Source organism: Mandrillus leucophaeus, unplaced genomic scaffold (genome assembly GCF_000951045.1).
Source record: "Mandrillus leucophaeus isolate KB7577 unplaced genomic scaffold, Mleu.le_1.0 Scaffold167, whole genome shotgun sequence".
Classification (NCBI taxonomy): domain Eukaryota; kingdom Metazoa; phylum Chordata; class Mammalia; order Primates; family Cercopithecidae; genus Mandrillus; species Mandrillus leucophaeus.
This window is the reverse complement of record NW_012101665.1, coordinates 4529958-4538675: the sequence shown is the minus strand read 5'-3', so window position 1 is coordinate 4538675 and position 8718 is coordinate 4529958. Positions and strand designations below refer to the sequence as shown.

Below are 8718 nucleotides of genomic sequence, written 5' to 3'. Positions count from 1 at the left end.
AGGTTGAAATGTGACCCATAAGTTGACAGCTTGGATTGTTAGATGGCCCCTCCCTCTCCCCCTCCCTCTAGTGGTTTCCGGGGCCTGCGGGACCGAGGGGCGGGAATCGGGGACCGGAGCCCCCTTCCGCCGGCCCGGAGCTGGACTGGGCCTCCCGCGTTCTGGGTCCGTCACTGGTAGGGGAAACTTTCCCAAACCAGAGACCGAGCCTGAACACCTTCCTTCGCCACCTCGTCCTCTAATCCCACTCCCACTCCACCTCCTCCGACGCCTTCCCCTCCCACCGACCCGAATCTCGCTGCGTCTGACTGATGGGGCAGTGAGCCAATCGAAGGCGGGGAGCTGACCTGCCGGGTGTCGGTGAGCCAATCGTGCGGACCAGAGGAAGGAAGGGGGCGGGGTTTCTCCGGACCAGTTAAAGCGGAGTTGCATGCGGGGCGGGGGAGTCATGGAGACGCCGAGAGCCAGCTACTCTTGTCCATCCCCGAGTCACCCCCGCTCCTTGATCTCTGGGGTTGTGTCACTTAGAGGGGCTCCGACCCGGAGTGGCATGCCGCGGCACTCGAGGTCCTGTATGTCTTTCGTACCGAAGTAGACGTTGTCTTATACACGACGAAGTCTAAAGCCACTTTAGGATGTGGCAGTAACTCCCCGAGGCCGGTTTCTAAAATGGCATATGCTGTAGTGATCATGTCCTGGACCTCAGCGTCCGGTTTACATGCTGAGGGTCACAGAATACAGAAGTTACCCGTTTGCCTCTATCTCGGTTTCACTCAGCTACGCCAGAATGGGGACAATGAAATTTGAAAGAGGACCCTGAGCATCGGAGTAGTATCACGCCAACTAATTATTGGGAGTGGAAAGCATCATTGTTCATAATGGCTTCACTGGTTCCTTGTTTAATTAGAGCGCCAATTCCCAAAGTGCACTTGAAACTTCGATATTTGGGGATGTCATTAAAAAAAAAAGTTGTGGTTTATGGTATGCATTTTTTTTTCTTTTTGCTCTTTCTTGGGTAAACAAAATGAAGTTGGGAACTAAAGCATCACTGATTGAAACATTAAGTGTGGGTATTTAAGGAGCAAAGCTAATCAAAGAATATTTGTCTGCAGAAAAAAGTCTGAGTGAAATGTAGTTTGCCAGATTACTCCCACACAAAAGATTCTTAAAAATAATTTTAATTTTCTTAAACACTGCTGAATTGTACAGTGTGTGGGTACTTTTCTGGTTTATACAAGGTTTGGAGACATCTTTGGTTTTAACTGTTTATTGGGCGTTTAGTCAAGTGACTTTCTCAACTCTTGACTTTTAGGAGCAGAGGTCTTTGATTCTCTGTAAAGATCACAGGTTGCTCTGCAGGAATAGCAGTCTTTTAAAAAGAAAGCAGCTGCTACGAAGCGTGTGTGTGTGCGTGTGAAGCATGTGTGTGTGTGTGTGTGCCTGTTCTTTGTTGGTGAGGTTAGGCACACTGACAGAAGTAATTCTCCCTTTCTCACCTGGAATTTGTAGAATCTTTGGGAGTTCAAAGAATGAAAAGTGTTAGATTAAGAATGAATTTATTCAGTTTTGTCATAAGTATCCCATGAATTTAATTTTGGGAGTGTGTTCTTTTAGGTTACGTGGGAAATATGTCATAGGTCAAACTTTTATTAATCTTAGGTTACTAGGAAAGAATTGAGGGGGACTGCAGTTCTAGGGAACAGTATTTGCCAGACCTTACAACTGTGTTCTGTTGTCGTATACTATTTTCAAATTTACCATGAGAATTCCCAATTCAGGATCATTTTGGGTGCATGTAGACAAGAATTAATTGCATTTTGCTGTAGCTCTTGAGATGTTGTTTGTAATAAAATAGTAAAAAGAGAGAAGGTAAATCAAACACTTACTTAGACTGGCAGAGGTAAGGAGTGTTAGAAACAACATTCAAAAGTGGACAACATTCAAAACCCCCCATCATTTGGCACTCTGACATAACGCCGTTCTCTCTTTTGTATGCTTAAGAGCAACACATTATTTTACTTAATTCTCTGCAACAGTCCTTGAAAATGTGCTCAGATTCTTGGTAGCAGAGAGAACCAAGTCTCCTAATGTCTGGCTTGGTGGGGGGAACCTCTCAAGCATATGGAGACATCTAGAAAAAGATGTGCATCGTCAGCTGTGATTCCATTGTGTGCTCTCAGGCTGGATCTGAGCTTCCTTCCTCCTGGGAATTTCAGTCTTAAACAGAGGAGTTCTTTGACTTTTAGATGTCAGTATACTGAAGCAGGAGGGTGGAAAAGAGCTCACCAATTACGGATTTAATATGTTTTGAGTAGTTAATATTTTTTGGATTTTAACCCTTCATTGGTTAAATATAATTTAGATGACTTTGGCTTAGTGTTAGAAGAGCATTTTATTGGAAATATAAAATGTAAGGCTTGGAGGGGGATTTGGGCTGTGGATAAAGTAATGCTCCTTAGTTGTCTTTATTTATAGTTGTATCTTATTAAAGCTTTCCAAGCCTCAGTAACATCAAGGATCTGTGAGCAGTCCTTCCATTACATGCCCTGTATTTAAGGATTCGGTACCATAGCTGTTTCAAATTACATAAGGTTGAAATGTGACCCATAAGTTGACAGCTTGGATTTCTTAGGAAAAATTTCGTGTTGTATTGAGTTTAAAAGCGATTCTTTAAGCACTCTTTAGGATATTGGATAGTAAAGGAAAATAAAAAAGGGGATGGTCTCTTTAAACAATTTTTCTGAAATGCACAGCGTGCCCTCATTTGATATTTTGGCCATTGTTGTGTCATAATCGAAGTTATATTTAAAAGCAAAGTTAATGCTTATTTATTGCTATGAAAAAATTGCTATTTAAGAAATTACTAACTTTAATATTTTGTGTGTATAGTTTTGTTTGGTAATATATGTTATTACATGCTTTATTGATTTTTGATTAAGAGAATAGGCGGGAGAAAATAAGTCGCTGCTTTAAGGTATTGGTCTTTTATTGCCGTAAATCATAAAATCAGCAACAAATCAGGATCTTTTTCCATAGTGAAAGAATAAGTCTATAGTTCATACCAAAAATGAAAGCCATTTAAGGGAAAACGGAACAAAACCTTCAGGTTTTTTTTGTACCCTTTCATATTTCAGGCTAATTTTATTACTTCTCTATGTCTTACTTTTCTAAACAAACAAACAAAAAAGGTTCTAAGTGTTTGTGTTCCAAGTGTTTGTGTTTTTCCTTTTTTGTTTTTAAAGGCTTCTAGTAGAGTTTTATGAATTGCAAGCTGTGAAAAGAATATGTCATATTACTCTCTAAAGTCTATTACAAGTAATGTCTGGAAAAGCTATGAAATACAATTTTACTGTTGCAGACCTTCAATTCAGACCTCATAAAGAAAACACATCTTTATGGATTCTAGATGCTAATTTCTAGATTGAGGTGAGAATGTGACTTTTGATGATATTTTAGAAGCTGGTGTAGTTCTCTTAGCTGTTGTAAAACTGATTATGAAAAGGAGTGGAAATCTTAAAGGTAAATTATAAAGGCAACTGAAATTAAAAGACTAGGTGGTCTGCAGGTAGATCCTAATACTGTTAGCTTTTAGGGCAAAGATTTTATGTGTTTACTGCATGAAATGTTGATGAATGACCACATTTCTGCCTCCCCAGGGCTGTGATGACATAATGCGATTGTGGAAATGTTGATTCTAGGACAATTTTCTGTTGGTTTTCTGGTTGGAAATTTTCTAGAGAAGAATTAAATGAGCAGGGAACCTATGGTGGTGTTTTATATAGCTGTTTTTGAGGCTTTGGACACAGAATCATATAGGTAGAAGTTATTCGCAACTAGTTAAATGTTCTAAAGGAAAAGAAAACATCTTTACTTTGACTAGGCATCAGCTGACAGATACGTGGAGAATTGAAGTTAGCCTGTTAATTCTGGCAGAATTTATGCTTTTTAGGCAGCCAGTTCCGAATTGTTTGAGTTCCCCTGGCCAACTTAAATCTACTTTGGTCTTGCTGTTGTTGTTGTTATTATATTATTATTTTGAGATACGGTCTCACTCTGTCATCCATGCTGGAGTGCAGTGGCATGATCACAGGTCACTGTAGCCTTGACCTCTTAGGCTCAAGTGATCCTCCTGAACCAGCCTCCCAAGTAGTTGGGACTACAGGTGTGTGTCTCCACGCCTAGCTAATGTTTGATATTTTTTGTAGAGATGAGTCTTGCCACGTTGCCCAGGCTGGTCTTAAACTCCTGGGCCCAGGCAATCCTCTCCCCTTGGCTTCCCAAAGTACTGGGATTAAAAGCATTAGCCACCGCACCTGGCCATCATTTTGGGCTTTTTGACCTTGTCTTTGCTTTCTTGTCTGACTTAAGTATTGTCTCATTCATTTGTTCATTTAGTCATTTGATGAGTACTCTGTCCTGGCCTTTTCAGTGTACTTTGATATTATAAACCATCCATTCCAGAGCCAGTGATTAAAGGGGGAACATAGAGTGGGTGATCACTTTTTTTGGTTGGGGAGGAGGTGGGAGGGGACATATTTGCCTTCATTTCAATTTGCTTTAGTACTAAAGATATGTTCTTTTTGTTTGCATGTAATTTTAATCATATAATGTCAGCACATTTTACTTTGATTTGGGTTTGGGTTGTCTTTTCCCTGAAAATAGGGTTAAAGTGTTCATAATAAAAAATATTGTTAAATGTCCCCTTAACTGATTAGCCTACAACCAAATGGATTTCGTTTAATGAAGGTATGAATATTTATAATTATTTTTGTTTTATTTCCTCTGGAATCATGTTGTATCCTCTCTGGCCTTGAGTCCTGTGTGGTGTATGGTAAGGATGGCACTCTTCAGTTGGGCGAAGGTGACAGGCATTGCCTGTGAATTGTTGCCGCTTTAGGGCTGCTCATTCTGGGCCTTAACCACCTAGGTTTCTAAGGGATGGAATGCTCCTGAGTGCGACCTTGTGCAAGTATTCTGCTATGGTTGTCAGTTTTTCTAGATGTAGCTTATTCTTGCTCTTTTTCTTCCTTTTTTTTGAGACAGTCTCACTCTGTTACCCAGGTTGGAGTGCAGTGGCGTCATCTCAGCTCACTGCAACCTCCGCCTCCCGGGTTCAAGCGATTCTCTCACCGAAGCTTCCTGAGTAGCTGGGACTGCAGGCACATGCCACCACTTCCAGATAATTTTTGGTAGAGATGAGGTAGGTTTCTTCATGTTGGCCAGGCTGGTCCTGAACTCCTGACCTCAAATGATCCGCCTGCCTCAGCCTCACAGAGTGCTAAGATTATAGGCATGAGCCATTGAACCTGGCTCATTCTTGCTCTTAACTAAAAGGTCTGTATTAGAAGAGTAACAATGATAACAGAAATGATAATAGCAGCTATCATTGAGTGCCAACAACCTGATAGACGCTTTTTTGATGTGTGCTTCATTCTTTAATTCTTGCCACAAACCTATAAAATAGAGGTTACCTCCATTTTCCAGAAGGACGCTGAAGCTTAAAGTGAGGTAAGTCCTGTACCTGTGAGCAAAACTTTGGGAGGAAAAATTAACTTTGCCACTGAGTGGGGGAAATAAATCCTAAACATCGGAGGGAATGGTTGAATCTGAAAATGTCTTTCTTTTAGGAATCTGATAAAGCAAATGTTTGTGGGACATTATAAGGCTCAGTCTACTTGTTAAGTCCATAAGAAGGATGAATACATTTGAATAGTTCCAGTCCTGCAAATTATATCAGCAGGCATCTTCCAGACTGTTGCCTTAAGGAGGGCTTATACCTGCACAGAGGTGATTGATTTGAAGACCCACGAATAGTGTCTGGCTTTTTTAGTCACCAGCTCAGTTTTTAATAATTGTTGAAATTATAGATTCGTTCTTTTAATTTTCAAGAAATAAGAATTATAATGGGTGAAGTAAAATAGTTAACATTTATTGAGTGCTTACTGAAAACCAAGTGCAGGGCAAAGGTACCCCTACAGTACTCTTGTATGTTTCTTACTGTAGCAGTGAGAGGTAGAACCCTGTTGTTGTTAGCTGTCTTACCCAGTGCTTTGTTGAAGTAACATAGATCAGTAATTCTCCACTAGTGGAAAGGAAAAGAGTAGGGAATGTATTTTGCAAGAGCATATTCAGGTTGCCTATTGTTCTCACAATAAAAAGCTCAGAAAATAAAGCTGAAGAAAACTTGATTGTGGGGGATAGGTAGAAAATAGATTGACAGAGCACTATAGAGGAAATAGGCTTAGAAAGGATAGAATGCTGATAAAGGTAGTTGGCTTCTTACGTCCTTAAAACACTTGATTCTAGTATGTTTAACTGTTGGGCACAGATTGTGTGATGCATGTTTTGTGGTTGTTTTGTAATCATGTAGCGTGGATGACTCGGTGTTGAGGTATTGTAGTCCCAAAAAGAAGGCTGATAATATATTCAGTCATCTGACTTCTGCTCTGCTATTTGTGGAATTCTTCTCTCTGCTCAATTGTTTGCACCCAGCGCGGAGAGCTTTCAGGGAACTCTTTTCACCTGCACATGTAGGATCAGCATGCATTGCTTATAATGTTCCAGCTGCTGAGACTGAAGACCTGTTGTCATCAATGAGAACATAATGCATGGTATTTTCTATTATTCATTTAGTGTGTCGATATGAAATGTGACCCAAAACCTTCCAAGGCTTAACTTGAAAGAGTGTTAGTTCTGGTAGTTTCTGTTGGTGCTGACTGATCTCTGCCCTTTGAAGTCCCCATCTAAATGAGGATTGTCTTTTTCTAGCAGATCATTTCTGCTTATAAAATCAGTTCATGATTCAAATATGAAACGACTTCTTTGTCTTTGGTATTATAGTAGCATTTGTCAGAATATTTAATATTAACTTATCTTAAAATTTCTAATTGTACTGTTAATATGCTTAAAAATGAAAAACTTTCAGTTATTGTCAAAATGTTTTTAGATTCCTAAATAAGGAATACGGAAATTCTGTAGTAGAATTGAATGTTGGGAGTATATGAATTTCTACAAATTTAACCTAATATTATAGCATTTCTGGAAATTACAGAAGCTGGTTGTGGTAGTTATGGAGACAGGCAGTGGGGGCTTGCCAGTGCTTGAGGCAGTTCTGCTGTCCTGCATCTGCCATCTTGTGCCAGCAGCCTGTTGTGGATGTAGCATAGGGTGTGCCTGGCATTAAGACCAAACTCCAGTAGCTGACCACTTTCTGCGCAGTGCTTTGACATAAGGGTGGAATGATAATCACTCAAACTTCTGACCACTTCACTTTGGGTATGAATCTTTGCACATCTTTCTCCTCTACCTCCTTTTATCTTTCTTCTTCCCTGACTTAATTTTTCCTTCAAGTTGAAGATTAAATATGAGTGGTAGTGAAAAGAATACAATCAAGATTATGGGGGAAGTCTGTTACTATCATTAAGGATTTCATTTATGTAGATCATGTCTGATCATGATCTACAGTTTCCCCCTTTACCAAACAGATTTACTCTGCTAAAAGCACTTAGTGAAGAAGCCAGCTATTTGTTAAGAAAGCAATTATGTCGCGCCTTAGCCCAAGTGAAGTGAGGTATTGGCTGATTTGTTGTTGGAGTTAGTTGCTGGACAACATTGTGGTTCAGAAGACTGAGGCTGAGCTTTGTTGTAGTAGGATCGAGCATTACATTCCTTAGCTTTTATATCTGTATTTTATTTTTTCCCTGTTTAAGGATATTGTTATAAACCCTGCAGTGTTAGATGTCATGAAAGTGGTGATTAGAGCCATCAAAATGGTATAAGCTGAAAATATTAAGACGATTTAAGATTGGTGAAAACTGTTGTCAAATTGCTAAAACTTTAAGAATGCCTGCCTCTTTGGAGTTTCTCAATATGTTTTCAACTTCTGTAATTCTGTTTTGAGACTTATTTTGTGTGGTGTTCTTGTTACTGTTTTAAGTAATATTAATGTTTTGATTCCTTAAGGCTTTTTCATACAAGTGTGATGTAAAAATATTTATTTCGTTTAAACATGTTATTTTGGCCAGGCGCGGTGACTCACGCCTGTAATCCCAGAACTTTGGGAAGCCGAGGTGGGCGGATCACCTGAGGTCAGGAGTTGGAGACCAGCCTGACTAACATGGAGAAACCCCATCTCTATGAAAAATACAAAATTAGCTGGGCATGGTGGTGGGCACCCGTAATCCCAGCTACTTGGGAGGCTGGGGCTGGAGAATTGCTTGCACCCAGGAGGCGGAGGTTGTGGTGAGTCAAGATGGCGCCATTGCTCTCCAGCCTGGGCAACAAGAGCGAAACTCTGTCTCAAAAACAAAAACAAAAACGTGTTATTTTATTGTGTTTGAGCACCACTGGACTTTTTTCTAAATAGATAGTAAGTCATGAAACCTAGTGAAGGAAATGGAAACCACGTGACTATATTTTCCTTATGCTGTGCTACTTTTTATTTTAAGCAAAGGGTTGTACAATTAATTAACGATCCTAATAGAGTGGAATATTCTAAGCTATTACATATTATACAAGAAAATGACATATTCGCTGTGGACTGAATATATTGACAGTGAACAACAGCAATAAAAGTCAACAAAATGCCTGGACGTTGAAGGGCATTGGAAAACAAAACTGGAGCATTATTTCCTGGTTAAAGGACACTCATGCAATCAACAGCAGCATTCTCACGATCATTTATTGTCTCATTTCTAATACTAAGCATTTTCACTTTAA

General features: G+C 39.8%; 1 protein-coding gene across 1 annotated transcript in view; it reads left to right on the top strand.

Annotated features, from left to right (window-relative positions):
- The first annotated feature begins 37 nt into the window (after nucleotides 1–37).
- The window catches only part of NCOA2 (nuclear receptor coactivator 2), a 326661-nt gene continuing 317980 nt past the window's right edge, over nucleotides 38–8718 (top strand). Inside the window, exon 1 of the mRNA XM_011976501.1 lies at nucleotides 38–360. The gene's annotated coding sequence lies outside the window, so the exon portion shown is untranslated. The remainder of the gene's footprint in view (nucleotides 361–8718) is intronic.